The 16,606-nt window shown below is 33.0% G+C and overlaps 1 protein-coding gene across 3 annotated transcripts in view; it reads left to right on the top strand.

Annotated features, from left to right (window-relative positions):
- Positions 1-2,699: 2,699 nt before the first annotated feature.
- The window catches only part of LOC123676167 (myosin heavy chain 95F), a 35,441-nt gene continuing 21,534 nt past the window's right edge, over positions 2,700-16,606 (top strand). For all 3 annotated transcript variants that reach the window (XM_045611898.1, XM_045611897.1, XM_045611896.1), the window contains exon 1: positions 2,700-2,984. The gene's annotated coding sequence lies outside the window, so the exon portion shown is untranslated. The remainder of the gene's footprint in view (positions 2,985-16,606) is intronic.

Raw genomic sequence — 16,606 nt, 5'->3', positions numbered from 1 at the left:
TCACTTTAGGTTTTGTAAGAAGAAAACAAAATAAAAATTACAATAATTTTATATTTATTATTTACATCATATATGTGTAAGTTCATAAAATATATACAAAAAATATAATATACATTGTGAACAAATATGAAAAAATGTATTCTTATACGGGTTGGCATTCCATGTTGTTAACATTTTCATATTGAAATTTACCTGTGGTTTTGTAACAAAGACATATGTACATAAAATAAATACGAAAAATATAATATACACTATTCACAAATTGAGTAAGCTGAGTTTATTCTTCAATATCTTCGACGTTGCATTGAAATTCTTCATAAAAGTTGATTCCTTCCGCATGTCTCTCCCAGTTCTGCAAAAATTGGATTTTGAGGATATATTTTCTAAGATCGCCATACTCTGGATTTTTTATTTTAGCAAGTTCGTTCACTGTTTTATCAGCTAAATTAGATATTCTTTCATTCTTCTTTCGTATAAACGATTTGATTTGGCGTGTCAACTGAGATTCATTTGTCTCATCATTATTGTTATTCGCCATTTCTAATGGATATCTTCACAATTTTCACAATTATTTTCAAAAAAACTGAAGAACTTTTGGCGACGATGTTGTGTGTTTCAGAAACAAAATATTAGTAGTTAACTTTAGGATTTACATCTATATTTATACATTATACCACAGGTACTAAGTCATAATAGTTATCTATTATAATTGACATGACTAATGTGAAAGTAAGGGTAAGGTACATAAGGGTAAGGTACTTATACTTTCTCTAATGAATTTCGAGAAAATCCCTTTAAATCTCATTATAGTACCTTTCATTATTTTCTCATTTAACGTGAAACATGTCAAAAAGAATAAGAGCTAGGCAGGCTTTTCAAAAAGTATTATATTGTAGTCATCAGTATTATGTTTTTAATTTTATTGTTAAGTAGATTGTGATCAAAATTCTTGAGAAAGTGATTATTCAATTTGTCACCAAAATTCATTGATCATATTCTCTAGCTAAATAGGGACACCTCTATTTGAGGGGGGCAATTCGTTCCAGTTTGCTGACCGCCTTTTCATATTTCATCATATTTTATCCATGTTCTTATTGATGCTTTTTCAGCAGGGGCGCCGAAAAATTCTTTGCTTCAGGCCCTGGAGTCAAGAGAATTTAGAATTTTTAGATTCTACTGAACACGAAACTTGTAATCTCAACCCGATGATTTTACATGACTGTTGGTTGTTCGTGTTCGCAATAATAAATATCTTTTATTTATAGTTGTCTTCAATTAGTTTTCTATTTGAAGATTATCATATTTTAGGTGACGTACCTGCTTTTAATAGAAACAATTAGGTACCTAACTTGGTACTTAACAACTTTGTAAGATATCTTAGAAAATCATTGGACGGTCAATTACCTATTATACCTTTAGTTTGTTTTCGTGGATAGTGTTTACTTTGTACTCGATTATCTCGAAAATGGTACATTCTATGAAAAAAATTCATGAGCTTTTTTTTTAGTGAAGCACCTTTGATTTCAGAAATGAAATAATTTTCTCGGAAAAAGACAGTGGTGTGGATTTTCAATAGGAAAAGGATCATCTAAGCCCTGAATGATTTGTAATAAATGGATACATGTAATAATACTAGAATTATAAGAAAAAACTCATTTTTTTTCAAACCTCAACACCCTATATCTCGAAAACGAAGCTTGTTAGGATATATGTTTATGTGAACTATATGATCATAATTTTTCGAAAACTTAGGATCACATAAATATGAAGTTGAAAACATGTATTTCCACGATATTTTTTACCCCAAAATTCTGGCATTTTTCTATATGTTCATGCATAGCATACATAATAGATGTTCAGTTATTGAAAGAGTTAAATCTGAAGAAGCTACTGCGTAGCGTGATTTTTAAAAATGAAAAGTGGAAATATAACAATTAAGCGCAGATCCAGGGGGAAATTGTGGGAATGTTCCCACAAAGGAAAGGGCTCCCTTAAAATTTGACATACTAAGGCTAAAATAATTACAAGATCAGCAAACATTTAATTTGACCCAATTTCTGAAACAAAGAAATCTGAAAGTTATCTATCAGTTTTTTCGAGATATCTCGGGAACCATTGGAGATATTTTGGATCTGTTAACACCAACACACTAATCCCTAAATAACGCAACTTTTTTGTAATTTAAGCTACCTTGTATATCTAACGGTTTTCAATATCCCTGTAGTGCCCCTCTAAATAGTTCTAACCCTGTATATAATAATCCTCATTTATTTTCGATATAAACGATAGTGTAAAATTTGGAGGGTTTTTTTTTATTACTGTCCATGGAGCTCTTGTTTAGTCCGCAATATTAGCGCAATAATAAATCAGAATTATTTGCTATGCACATTTTCACCTGATTTTAGTGAAATGCATAGGTTTTTTACGCCCTCCTGTTCTTCAGGCGTCCGAACTACGCTAATGCGCTGATCCACCACTGGTTATGGACTAGGAAGTTTCGAATTCGGATTTGTGTTCAGAAGAACACAGAAGAATTAAATTTATTGAAGAAAAAACTTTCATGCGAAATATAATAAGGTTTTGAAACATCGCGCAAAAGCTGATTTCTTCATTTTTTACTCGGGTAACTTCCTAATAAACGGCAACACAGCTCATGAAATAATACTTCTAAGGTTGAACTGCCACAACTGCACTTTCGTGAGTTCCACAACTGGGAATTAGCGGTTCTGTTTGCCGTAGAATGCCGAACGAGCGGCGATGATAGCAGTTGATTGAGATCGACCAAAAAGGTGATTTTGTTCCCTCAGTGGAGTTTTACCGGTTCGTTTGTTGTGTGTGGTTGACAGGTGCACTATTTCGGGAGATAAAATCCTGACGTTTATGCTGAGTCCGGCAGCAGTTGACAACAGGTGGTTGTTTTGTTTGTTCCTTGTTTTTTGAGGGTTTTCTTAGACACAAGTGGAGTAGGCTGATAGAACAGACAGGTTTGTTGGATAATTATATGTATTTAATATGAACCTTTCTATATACTACCTATGAATTATATCGAAGACTTTTAAAACCGAAAAAGTACCTAGATATACTTACTTCTATTTGTCTTCCTATGTATACACTTATTAGATGAACATGAAGTAGGTAGTTACCTACTTATAATATTTCTCTTCGTTTTTGCGAGAATAATTCTATTAATTTACGAATTATGATTCATTACTAAGTAAATTTTTCATCTCGAGATGAAGGTAATTGTACCCTGTTGCCATGATTTGCAAATCTACCAGTTGCGAAAATGTAATTAATAGATATAATTGTCTGATTCGTGTCTGGTAAACTTTACCACGAGTTAGAGGTGACACTATAACGTATGGTAATTATCGCAATTCGAATTTATTCTTAAAAATTTTCGAGTACATATCTACATCTCAAATGTAAAGTGACATCGAAAAACTAGCAACTAGAGCAGGCATTTTCACGTATTCAATATCATGATGAATATAACGTTTCAAGTTTGAAAGCTATCAGCTATCTATTAAAGATCAGCTCGTGAGAATTCATTCAAATTTATCATTCATCAGTTTTGTGATGAAATTCGATTGTTATTCAGCCAACGGTTATTCTCACAATTTTACCATTAAATGTAATCTTATGATGATCAAAGAAGTGGGTTTGTGAACGACAAAATGAAAATATATGAGGAAATGTACCTATATTTAACGATTTAAGCAATTAAGAAAACTTTTCAAACTGAGATTTGCTTTCATTCTAGTATGTATAGCAACCCTTAGAATAGTATGATTAATATTTCATTATCAACTTATTTTTAATACTGACCAGGTATATATCGATAGGTACCAAAAAATTTGGAAAATCTACAATTTGAAAATCAGGGGCTTTTGCGTTTTTCCAAACTCTTATTTATGTAAATTTTTACTTCAATATACCTACTTAATTCAGTCTCCTGAAGACATCTACATAATTACCCAAACAAATCGTCTGTGACATACTATGAAAATATGATAGGTACTTCCAACAGAATGTCATTTATCACTTTTTTGGAAACATTTTGAGCCAACGAAAAAGCATATGAAAATAATTATTTCATACTTGCATTGTTCGATTTTTTCCTTTCAATGTAGATAGGCTATTATACAGGGTGTTCCCAAATTGAAGGCACAAAGGAAAATGGGAGATTCCTTGGTTAATTTTTAGAAAAAAGTCCCCGCAAATGCATTGTTTTCGAGATACAGGGTGTTTCTTGTAGTCCTACTTTTTTGTTATGATTATAACGGTTTATGGAAGCATTATTTATCTTCGCTTTATTCACTTGAGTAATTAAGTATCAAAACTTATAATTAATTCATTCATCACATCTTACTAACTAGATATTTATAAAAATTTGGGTTTTCCTGAGAATTACTAGAGAATTGTTTGAATTTTTTTTTTCGAAATCGGTAGCAGAGAGATAAATCTACAATTCTACAACAAAACAATGAGTGTAGTACTGGACGGAAGTTTCTTTTTACATTTTCCTAAACTAGATACCAGTGGTCTACTGAAAAAGAAATTATCATGGAATCACCTTTGATATATCTTGGGGCTATTATTTTTCAGTATAACACTGGATTCTTCTGAATAGGCATTCTGAATTATAGAAATTGTCTTCAATTCCAAGATTAAATATCAACAAGGAGTTCGGAAGCATCTTTTTGTTGACCGTGTTTCTTAAAGAAGTATTTCTGCAGTTTACTGTTTTCAAAAGAAACTTCGGTTAGCGGATATCGTCCAGAGGCACATCATTACATTTTACTACTTTAATAGCTTCTAGCTCTAGCGAGACTTCTAGTCAGTTGTCGCCAATCAACGTAACAGTTCCTCCATTCTATCATGCCAAAGAGGCAATAGAACCAGATTCTTAACGGAAAATCTTTTTTCAGTTTCAGTAGCAACAATTGATTAATATTTATCATCGCTAGGATATCATTCATTCGATGATATTTTTGAAAACTGTTAGCTATTTTGTTTTGGGATATCATCATAGAGTAATAAACGTAAATAGAGGCGGTATTGCAATTTTTACATGTCTCCAACACGGTTAGATTACGTTGTCGGATTGTGATATATTTTCAAATCCACAATTTTACTATATCATTATGAATGTGTATTATATTGAATGAAATATATTTATTTGAGTGATTCCCGATTAAATATGCAAATTTGAATATTTGGAATCCGTTATTTTTCCTAATTGTCGAATTTATAATAAGCAGAATTTTATTACCTATTTTCTATATCTACCTGCTGAAATCCAAGGTTTGGCAACTTTTCTCTCCTAGTGTCATCGGTTATATCACGTCGTTTGGCGCGCTTGAACTTTGTTTTCTGAATTCCTGATATATTTGGGTAATTATTTCAATATATTTTGAGTTAATATGAAACTTTGATTCACTAAGGGACATAAGAAGTGCGTTCTTTGTGGAGAAACTCGCGAATTGAGTGAAATATCGTATCACTGATATGTTTTCATTTCCGCGCGCTTCATGTCAAATTTGATAGTTCATGTTGGGGACAAAATTTGCTTACTGAAAATTTCATATGCTCCCTCTTTCTATGTTTATTACTCTGAGGATATCATCGAATGAATGTTATCCTAACATCCGAGCATAACAATTGATTAATATTTATCAACCTCATTGTGGAGGAAAACATCAACAGTTTTCTAAAAACGCTTTGTATACGTTCGAAACATTTTCAAGACTACTGAAAAATATTGTGAATTTAGCGAGTACTAATGGAAATGCATAATTAGTCTTCGATAACTGTTCGATTCATTGTGAGTAAAATTTTCTGTTTTTATATCTGTTAAACCTTTTATGCGTTTTGTACAACAAACTATTGGGAACTATTGTTACAATATAGTAATTACTATTTATATACATACCTACAGTCCATTCAGGAATTATTGACATCCCGGGTGGCTTTGAAAAATCGAAATTAAGTTGGTACTGGCTCATTCAGTAACATTTTGAATTGCAGATTTCGGGTTGGCATTGGAAATGTCATTGACAGGAGGTTAGATTTCAGTTTGTGTTATTGGATTTGATCGAAGAAACTTTGAAACTTAAAAGTTGTATCAATTTCAAACACACATTGATTAGTTTATTTGAGTATTTCTCACAGTAGTGTTTGAAAAAAGAAGAAGGCAAGTCATTACAACCTGGATTATTAGTGGAAGAAGCCTGTGCAATACGATTTCACCTTCAAAGAATCATTGAATGATTTGATTGTTACCAAAAGCCGAGCCAAAAGCAACCAATATATCAGCCTGGATGAAATTTGACCAAAAAGCATCTGGATTTTGATCAATCAAAGACAACATTACATAAATTCAATTGGTTACAAGTTCAAATCAGTTTTATGGTGAATACAGAGAATATTTGCAACAAAATGTGAAATTCATTTATCTGGAGGAAAATTGGTTATTTGAAAATGCCAGCATTATTCAACAGTGGGCTCTAGAAAGAAAACAAAATGTTCTTCAAGTATATTCAAGGGTAAAAGTAGAAGGAGCACTATTTTGAATGCTGGATATTTGGATTTTTAACTGGATGTTTTGTTTCGACAGTGGTGATCATGAGGATTATATAAATCCATGAAGAGAGAATTATTTTATAATTGGATTGCTAAACAAAGTCTTGGCATTGCATCTATAGTTTATTTATATTCTATATTGAAATTAAGTATTGTTATATCTGTTTTTTGTTCTTCAATGAGTAATCCAAAAATCTAATAAATTCCAATTGCTTTAAAGAATTTTTACTGAGTAAAATATATCCAGAAGAGTAACTTCAAGAATTTCTTCACCTCTTACCAACTTGAAGATAATAATAGAATGCAATAAAATTTTAAAATTCACAAATTAAAAATAATTTAATGCAAAAATGCTTTCAGTGAGTGGGTTAAAGCTGTTATGGGCAAAATAATTTAGGTGATTTAATAGAAACTAGTATAAAAGCATTTCAATAAAAAACAGAAAACTCGAGTACAAATAGTACCTATATTTTTCATACAAGTTTAATCAATCATTCATGTCATGAACAGTTTCAATAAATAGTGAATTTAGAAAGTAATTTACACATCGGCTGATAAATTGGTTCCAATTTTGAAAGTAACAGTACAACTGTGATGTCAAAATTTTTCATATACTAAATGGATTCTTCGAATTTTATTTCTGTATTATTATGATATTGCTCTTCCATTCACTAAGCTACACTATTTAAATTTATCAACCAGTTTTTTCTGTTTTCTTCACCATCTTAGACAACACAGTTAAAATGATCCATAAGAGTTATTTGATAAGAATTTTGCAAGCAGGTTGGTATCCAGTGTCCATCAGTAATGCAATAATTTTTTAAGAGCCTTTGGTGAAAAGGAATATGCATATTTTAATGAACTCCAATGGGATCTTTCATGGGCGACTCTTAAATGAATAGATATCTCTTCATTGGATTTCCTTGAAATGAGATAGCATTTCACTATATAATCTGAATTTCAATTTATGAAATCATGACTGTATGCGCCCCTTCGTAATAATCGTAATTTCGAAAATTCAGGATCTTTCGGATACGAAAATGATGAAAATAATTTAAACTGGTTATTTCTATGATGAACCATAGCAATTTTTAGTGATATTTTTGTAACCAGAAATAAAGCCGCGACTAGACGTTCATGGCCTACTTCGATGTCAATAATTCCTGAATGGACTGTACATACAACCACAATATCATATATGGAAAATCAGCGGAAATGGCAACACTGTTCTAAACTCGCCTTCAACTTCATTAGAAGTCATTGTCGGATCCTCAGACAGGGTGAAGGTCTCAAATATTAGAACGAATGGCAAAGAAAATCGAAAGTTTTGTCTAAAAATAGAAGATTCCCCTCATTCCAGATTGTAGTCGTTGACATAATACATGGTATCATAATAGAGAATGAAATTCTGAGTATTTGAACGATGTTTAAATAAAAATTTGGACGATGTTTGTGTTTATAATAATCTTTCAAAGCTTTACCTGAATGAAAACTGTAAACTTTGACATAATTTATTACTACAATCAGAAAGTTTGCAACCTTTTTCGAAGAAGTAAATTATAAAACACTTAAGATTCATGCATATTCAGAATTGCTCCATTCATCAGTTTCAGTAATGATCTTTGAAATTCAATTTATAAAGAGTTCACTGATCCTTATCATTTAAAAGAGTATATTACATTTACATGCTGATTATCGCTGATTTATTTCTGATAATATCTTTCTGAATATCTCTCTGAGAAGTAACAAGAACCAAGAAAAGAAAGTTTTAATTGATAAACTGAATAATTTATTTTTCTGTCGTGTGAAATTATTGCATTTTATCTATGAGAAAATTATCGTGCGTGGAAAGGATGTCTAAACAATATTAGGCTGATTTCTGTCATTCATTTATATTTGAAATTTATTCTTAGTTCTCGTATTATTTATTACTTCTTCGATCATATCAAATAAAAAAACCAAATAGGCTATAGGACTAAGTATAGGACTTTGTCGTAATGTTAACCATGGGGTAATAAAATTTCATGTTTTGTATGTAGTCAAGCTTCTAGTATTTTTTCTAGCCGGGTTTTTATTGCAAATTTTCAACATACCCTTTGAGCTCTGAATAACAAGGTAGCTACTACAAGTAATATTTAATACAGAATTTTCATATTTTTTATTCGATAGCTAAATTTTTCACTAACAGCCTCAGTAGTTACTCAATTTTCATCCCAATTGCCTATACTGTTACCTGAGTTAACTAATTTAGGTGTATATGTGGTGCATATCAAAATGTTTGAACATGAACCTGTACATGAACAGTAAATACTTTTTAATTATTTCTCACTTGTGTGTTCAGGATGTTAATCTTAATTTTTGTTTAACAACCATATAATTTCGTCTCATTTTATCACCTAGTTTCAAATAGGTCATACACTACCAGTTCATGCTTTTTGAACGAGATAAATTCTTGATTATATTAGATAGATAGATAGATAGATATATATTCATCTCAAGTATTTACAGATGCTGTCAAAATAAATGTATATAATAAATATAAATACATGTTCACACGTTACAAATTTCACAGTACGATATAATCAACGGCAAAATACACAATTTTTCATAGGAATGACTAGAATTTATGGGACAGAAACTCATCCATCGAGTAGAATACATTTTCTTTAAGCAAGCTCTTTATTTTTTTCTTGAAGGCATTATAATGTAGTGATGTCAGGCTATCCGGTAGTTTGTTATAGAGTTTTAGGCTGTTATATATGTGCATGTTTCTCGTTTTCTCCAGTCTATGTAAAGAAGGTACATATTTGTCCTTGAAACGCGTGTTGTGACCGTGAACGCTCAAGTGTTTCTGGAACCTGTTTCCGCTCCCATGCACATATAAGAGGCACTCCATGATGTAACAGCACGGAACAGTAAGTATACCATATTTTTTAAAAAGTGGTCTACAGCTTGTCATCCGACCTTCCCCTGCTACTATTCTGATAGCCTTTTTCTGTTTCAGGAATATCCTTCCCGCTTCCGAGGACGCCCCCCAAAGAATGATGCCATAGGTCATCCGTCCGTGGAATTGAGCATGGTACACAATCAGGGCTTCTTTTTCTGTGAGAAAGTTCTTTATATTTCTAATTGCGAAGAGTGCTGTCGAAAGTTTGCCAGACAATTCGTTTACATGCTGATCCCAACCTAGGTTTCCGCTGATTGATAATCCAAGAAGGGATATACTATCTTTGTTCCATCGTTTGGTTGTAATTACGAGCTCCTTCGTTTTATCAGCATTCACACTCATACTGTTGTTTATGAACCACCCAACAGCATCATCTATGGACTTTTTAGATTTTGCCTGAAGTAAACTTTCCACTTTATCTCTATTTAGAAAGGAGACATCATCCGCAAAGAGCACTACGTCATCCACCACAACATTATGCACCAAGTCATCGATGTAAAGGGCAAATAAAATTGGTCCAAGCACCGATCCCTGGGGAACTCCTTGGGTGACTCTGCATTTTGAAGATGTTTTTCCATCAAGGTCCACTATTTGGTAACGATCGTGCAAGTAGGATTTTATCAGACCAAGAGCTGGCCCTCGGACCCCAACATACTCCAACTTGGATAAGAGTTTTTGGTGTTCCACGCAATCGAATGCCTTACTCAAATCTATGCAGGTTAACATCACTTCATCTGTGCTGTCTAGTGCGTCCATAATGAACTCTGTCATCTGAATCATGGCCGTTATCGTAGATCTTCCCTTCCTAAAGCCATGTTGCTGACCTGAAAGCAACATGCTCCCCTCCAAGAACGAGAGCAATCTTGTTTTGATTAGGGACTCGAGAACCTTTGAAATGGCTGGCAGTATAGATATGGGCCTATAATTTTCATATAGATTTTTTTCTCCCTTCTTATGCACAGGTAATACCCTTGCCAGTTTCCATTCATCCGGGAAATATCCTTGCTCAAGACAAGCATTCATCAGATGTGTGAGTGGGTCCACCAGATAGTCAATCGTCTCCTTGAGTAATCTCACCGAAAAGCCATAAATATCTTTTGAGGGTTTGTTCTTAAACTCCGAAACCGTTCTCATAACTTCATCTTTCGTTGTTGGCAACAGGAAACAGGATTTCATACTATTCACCTTTTTGTTCTTCAAAAGGGTGTCACAACTTCCTGGATCGGTTTTCTGCGTATTTAGTCTCTCTGCAATAGTGGCAAAGTAGCAGTTAAATTTTTCCTCATTAATAAGGGAATCCACAACTTCATACACCTTGGATCCTATATGTTAATCAGATTGAAACAGATTATCTTATTCTCTCAGAGAATACATATTTCATTACATTCTTCGGAGATTAGGTACGTTCAAGTAGTATATATCGAGTGGTTGAAGCGCTAGTTACATCCATAGTATAACAAGGAATTCCTTATACTATATGGTCCCTACATCACTGCAAAATCCATCTAGTTGTTCCATAAATATATTTTTTTGTTATTCTGATGATTTTAGATATGAATACCAATTTCAAGCTTTCTGAAAAATTTTATGCTTATCACAGAACACCAGAACTAGGTGGCGCTTTTTACAAAAAGGGCATTTTTCCATTAATACGACAGTTAAAAACCTGAACTCATGTCATTAGAAAATACTGTCTTATTAATGAGAGATTCATATTTCCATGGAAACGACAGCGGTGAAGTAGCGAGAATATCCTTGAAATCCAAGAAGGCTAGTCCCTTTAAAAGTCGCCATTTTTATCTTGAACATTTTCAAGCGTGATTGGGAACCAAGGTCTATAGATTTACAGTTGTAATATCGAACTTGAGTGGGAACACCAGTGTTTCTAGACATCTTAATTATGTCTCCAGAAATTTACATGGGTTATATCGCAAAAGTTGACCACTATTTTCTTAACAACAGACCCGACAAGATTGAAATTTATTTTTTCACTCAAATCATACCAAATTTCAGGTGGGGATCACTTTTCATCTTTAAAAACTAATCGACTACGATGAAATCATAATAAATCACATGACACATCCATATATAAACATGCAATTCTATGGTTCCCAAGGACGAAATAAGCCTATGAATGACGAGTGCTAAAAGCCTTGATCTTGATTTTTTCATGTTGATATGATCATAAATGAATGCACAATAAATTAAGCGCGGTAAACGGTTTCTTGGTCTTTTTCTATAATCACAACATTCTAGTTCATTATAGGGTTGGTCTAGGGGCCAAGCATGATTATGGCTATTAAGTTAGCAGCTGCTTTTATGAAAATTAATTTAGATTCACCTTTCATTAATAAATTGAACGATTACTATGTGTTTGATATTTAGAAGCCATTCCCAGTTTTCTGTTGATAACCCGATGAAGCCATTTAGGTGCTATCTAAAGTTGCAGTACTTAGTCTTTAGCGTTGTCTCAAGCATAACATTGTAAATGTTTATCCAACAATGAACGGTTGGATGGATCATAAAATTGTTGAATAAACTTGATGGCTTATTAACAGAATCATGTCATAATTTCTAACAGAAAACTAACAAGAATGATTTCGATGTCTATGACCAACAACATATCATACAAGTCGAAACATTACCTAATTATGGAACATAGAAATTCGAAAACTAATTTAAGATGTTCTAGACATCTTAATTACATTATATGAGAATTTTCCAACATTGAATGCAATTTTCGGACAATATTCCTGAAGAAATGGACAGTCCTTCAACGGTATTGTATAGAAAGACTGATTTTTCTTTTTTTTTTCGATTTTGTTCGCTGTTTTTATTACCAGCCAAATTCAGAAGAAAATATATTTATCTACCTAATATAAGTGTTATACTCCATGCCAGAATCAAATCAATATGGAATATTTTCTTTCCACGTGAAAATAGTTGAATTTCATTCAACTTATTCCTTTGATGTCTTATCGTACAAAACTTCAAATTAATTTAGCGTATTATTTTTGAAAATGAAGATCTAGATTCTAGTGAAATTGTATATAAAACTTAAGTTTATATGTGATCGAATTGGTATTTTTCACAATAAAACGAGTCTAGGTTTTTTCTTCGAAATATATAGATATCGTATTTATGAGGATACTCAATTATATTGACGACGAATTTCTCATCACTTTGTCCAATCTAATCATTTGAAAAGAATGGTGTTTCGCCTGGGTGATTTCTATGGGTATTGAACTTGTCACGAAATTCAACTGGTAAAAAAAATGCTAAAACGTCACGAACCTAACAGTAACTGCCACACAGCTGTGGTCCCAATAGGGGGGAATACTCATAATTTGAGAAGTGTCTCTTCTTTCTGGCGCACCCTGTAAAAGTTCAATTAATAACTACCACAACCCGAAGTGACTCAACTGCAATAATGAAAAGTGAAACTCTTAATACGCTCTAGTAGTGATGACGTCACACACCGCCATTTTAGTTCTCCTGTCAGTGTTCGGAATCTAAACAAACAAATTGTCATTCAAATTAGTACGTTGTCGTTGAAGAAATTGGCTTATTTTGATGAATAAGATTATTTAAGAACGATTTTACTATTAATTGATAGACAGAAGGCACCAGATTAATGGCAGTAAGTTCGAACTTGAAGTTCAATTAATAATCACGTCTTTATACAAAATCTGGGGAATGATACAGGATTCAAACTTACTGGTATTAACCTCGTTCCTTCTGTCTATCAATTAATACTCAAATCGTTCCTCAAATACTCCTATTTATGAAAATAAGCCAATTCCTTCAACGACACCGTACTAATTTGAATGACAATGTATTTGTTTGGATTCCGAACACTGAAAGGACAACCAAAAATGGCGGTGTGTGACGTCACACTAATAGAGCGTATTGAGCGCTCGTTCTCTGAACACAGATCTTCATTTCATCATACTCATTACTCAATTATCTCGAAAATGGTATATTCTATGGAAATAATTCATAAGCCTTTTTTTTAATACAGCTCTGTTGATTTCAGAAATGAAACAATCTTTTCGAGAAAAAGGCAGTAGTGTAGATTTTGAATAAGAAAAAGATAATCGCACCCCCTATATCCACGCCACTGGATGAGACACTTATTTAATTCGAAACATTACCAATATTTCAATTCTTGGATATTAAAACAATGAATATAATAATACTAGAGTTATAAGTAAAAACTGATTTTTTCAAATTTTAACACCCTGTATCTCCAAAACGAAGCTTGTTAGGATATATATTTATAGAAATTTTTTTTTCATGAAAAGAGTTGTTCTATCCGATGCCACAGTTATTACACTAAAAACTTGACCACTCTGTATAAAGAAGTTCAAGTAGAAATCGAAGAAAACAATTATTTTCCAGTGACAACAGATTCGACATAGGTAGTTCAAAGCTTTGTGTCAACTATTGTGTGAATAGCTAAACAAATCCAGGTAGAACTAAGGATGCAGTTATTGAAGAATTTTAATGATGATTGCTCAAAAGCTCCTGACTTTACGTCAGTGCATTACTCATTTTTTTATTATAGGTGATGAGTAGAAGTTTGTTTATCCCAGAATGAAAATGTTCAGATAATTTGACATGGAGTGGAAATAATAGATTGTTGTATACCTGTGATCTTCGTTATCAGTAGTCGATTGTGTGTAATTGTGACAAATTGCTTTGATAAGAATACAATATTGATGATAAGATTACACGATGATAAATTCTCTGCAATTTCGAGTATATGTAAATTTTACTGAAGGAAAGAATGTTTAAGGGATCAAAAGGATATATTTTGAGTACCGATAAGTCAACAGGTGAAGTGAATTCGATCAGAATTATGGTTATATTGGGAAATTGTTTGCTTTTTACTATTTCCTGAAGGATTAAGTATTTGGAAACTACACCGAAATCATTATCAAATATTCAAGTCACTTTTCTATTATCTGAAGTTACCTTTAATCCGACTGAGTTATTTTTCGAATTGAAATAGTAAGAAATAATATAAAAAAAACAATAAAACTTTTGCTTCCACATATAGACTAAGAATAATGAATATCACTATAATTTTGAAAATGGTTTATAATTTCTAGCTATCTTTTAGAATATTCTTATTAATATTATACTTCGTTTCAAATAATAGATAATTAATAATAATTTTAAGCTTCGTACTAAACTTCTTGTTTATAGCGTTATCAGAACCACAGAAAATTAAGCTGATTATCGAAAAAAAGAAATGCAGTGACGTGAACTCAAGATCTTTTGAGCGCTTCTTTATTTATATGCCATGCGCCATTAGAAACCATATAAAGTTATGTGGTATCCAATAGTGCAATTGCCACATGAATAAACTCTCAGAAGCTCCTGACTTCACATCAGTGCTTTCCTAATTTTGTATTATATTTATGTAGGTATATATAGCAATAACATTTATCTCGAGAACTATCTTTTTTTCAGAATATCCGATAAGATAGCATTGATTCTTGGATTAGTGGATGAATTTTCCTTGATTAAATCCAATGCCAATCAAAGTTATGAAATAGTTGATCTATCAATGACGAAATGAAATTTGAACTGTGAGAGATATCTTCAATTATCATTACCTTGCAAGGGAGTAGCCAAGGGGGGGTTTAGGGGGTTCAAACTTACATTTAGCTATATAACAGGCCAATTGAACAGTCCTCGGTTTATCACAGTAGAACACATTTTTTTGGCAAAATCCGATTTTATTATTCATTATAGTTGCCTTCGAAGGCGATACAGCGATTATAGCGATCTTCCAACTTATTGATACCATTTTTGTAGTATGATTTGCCTTTCGCTTTAAAGTAGGCCTCAGTTTCAGCGCTTACTTTTTCATTGGCGCTAAATTTCATTCCAGCGAGCATTCTTTTGAGGTCTGAGAACAGGAAAAAGTCGCTAGGGGCCAGATCTGGCGAATACGGTGGATGCGGAAGCAATTCGAAGCCCAATTCCTGCAATTTTGCCATTGTTTTCATTGATTTGTGACACGGCACCTTTTTTTCATCAAATGGGGCCGTTTTTTTAACGATTTCATCGTTCAAACGATCCAATAACGCTATATAATAATCGCTTTTGATGGTCTGGCCCTTTTGGACGTAATCAATGAATATTATACCTTGCGCATTCCAGAATACTGATGCCATAACCTTGCCAGCTGGCTGTTGTGTTTTTCATCGCTTTGGATTCGGTTCATCGTGTGCAGTCCACTCAGCTGACTGTCGATTGGACTCCGCAGTGAAATGATGGAGCCATGTTTCATTCATTGTCACATATCGACGCAAAGAAATCACTGCTCAGAATCATTAACACGTTGTTGCTTTTGATCGATTGTGAGCTCGCGCGGCACCCATTTTGCACACAGCTTTCTGATGTACAAATATTCGTGAATGTACACGTTCAGATAATATCTTCACACTGTCTGCTATCTCGATCAACTTCACTTTACGTTCATTCAAAATTATTTTGTGAACTTTTTTGATTTTTTCGTCGGTGACAGCCTCTTTTGGGCGTCCACTGCGTTCGCCGGCTTCGGTGCTCATTTCACCACGTTTAAACTTAGCATACCAATCAATGATGGTTGATTTTCCTGATGCAGACCCCGGAAACTCTTCATCACTCCAAGATTTTGTTTCAACTGTATTTTTTACCTTCAAAAGGAAGTATTTCATCAGCACACGAAATTCTTTTTTTCCATCTTTTTTCAAATATCAAAAGTAGCTACACGCACAACGCAATATCTCTCAAACTAATGGTCGGACTGCTGTCAAATTTTGACACGTATCGTTTGAAGGTTGGTACCAACTTAAAATCATATGGATTTAATACTAGCACCACCATCTGTACATTCAGCCCGGGGACTTTTCAGTTGGCCTAATACAGTTATGATGTATCCAAGAGTGCAAGTGGAGCTCAAAAGCTCCTAATCGTACGTCAGTGCTTTCTTCTTTCTTCATTTTTTTATAAATGAATTGAAAAAAGTTACGCCAACTTTCCATTGAGAATATTTCAATTGTTTTTTGCGCCAATTTC

The sequence above is a fragment of the Harmonia axyridis genome, chromosome 3 (assembly GCF_914767665.1).
Source record: "Harmonia axyridis chromosome 3, icHarAxyr1.1, whole genome shotgun sequence".
In the NCBI taxonomy this organism is placed as follows: Eukaryota; Metazoa; Arthropoda; class Insecta; order Coleoptera; family Coccinellidae; genus Harmonia; species Harmonia axyridis.
The sequence above is the reverse complement of the archived record's forward strand: the minus strand, read 5'-3'. Positions and strand labels throughout refer to the sequence as shown.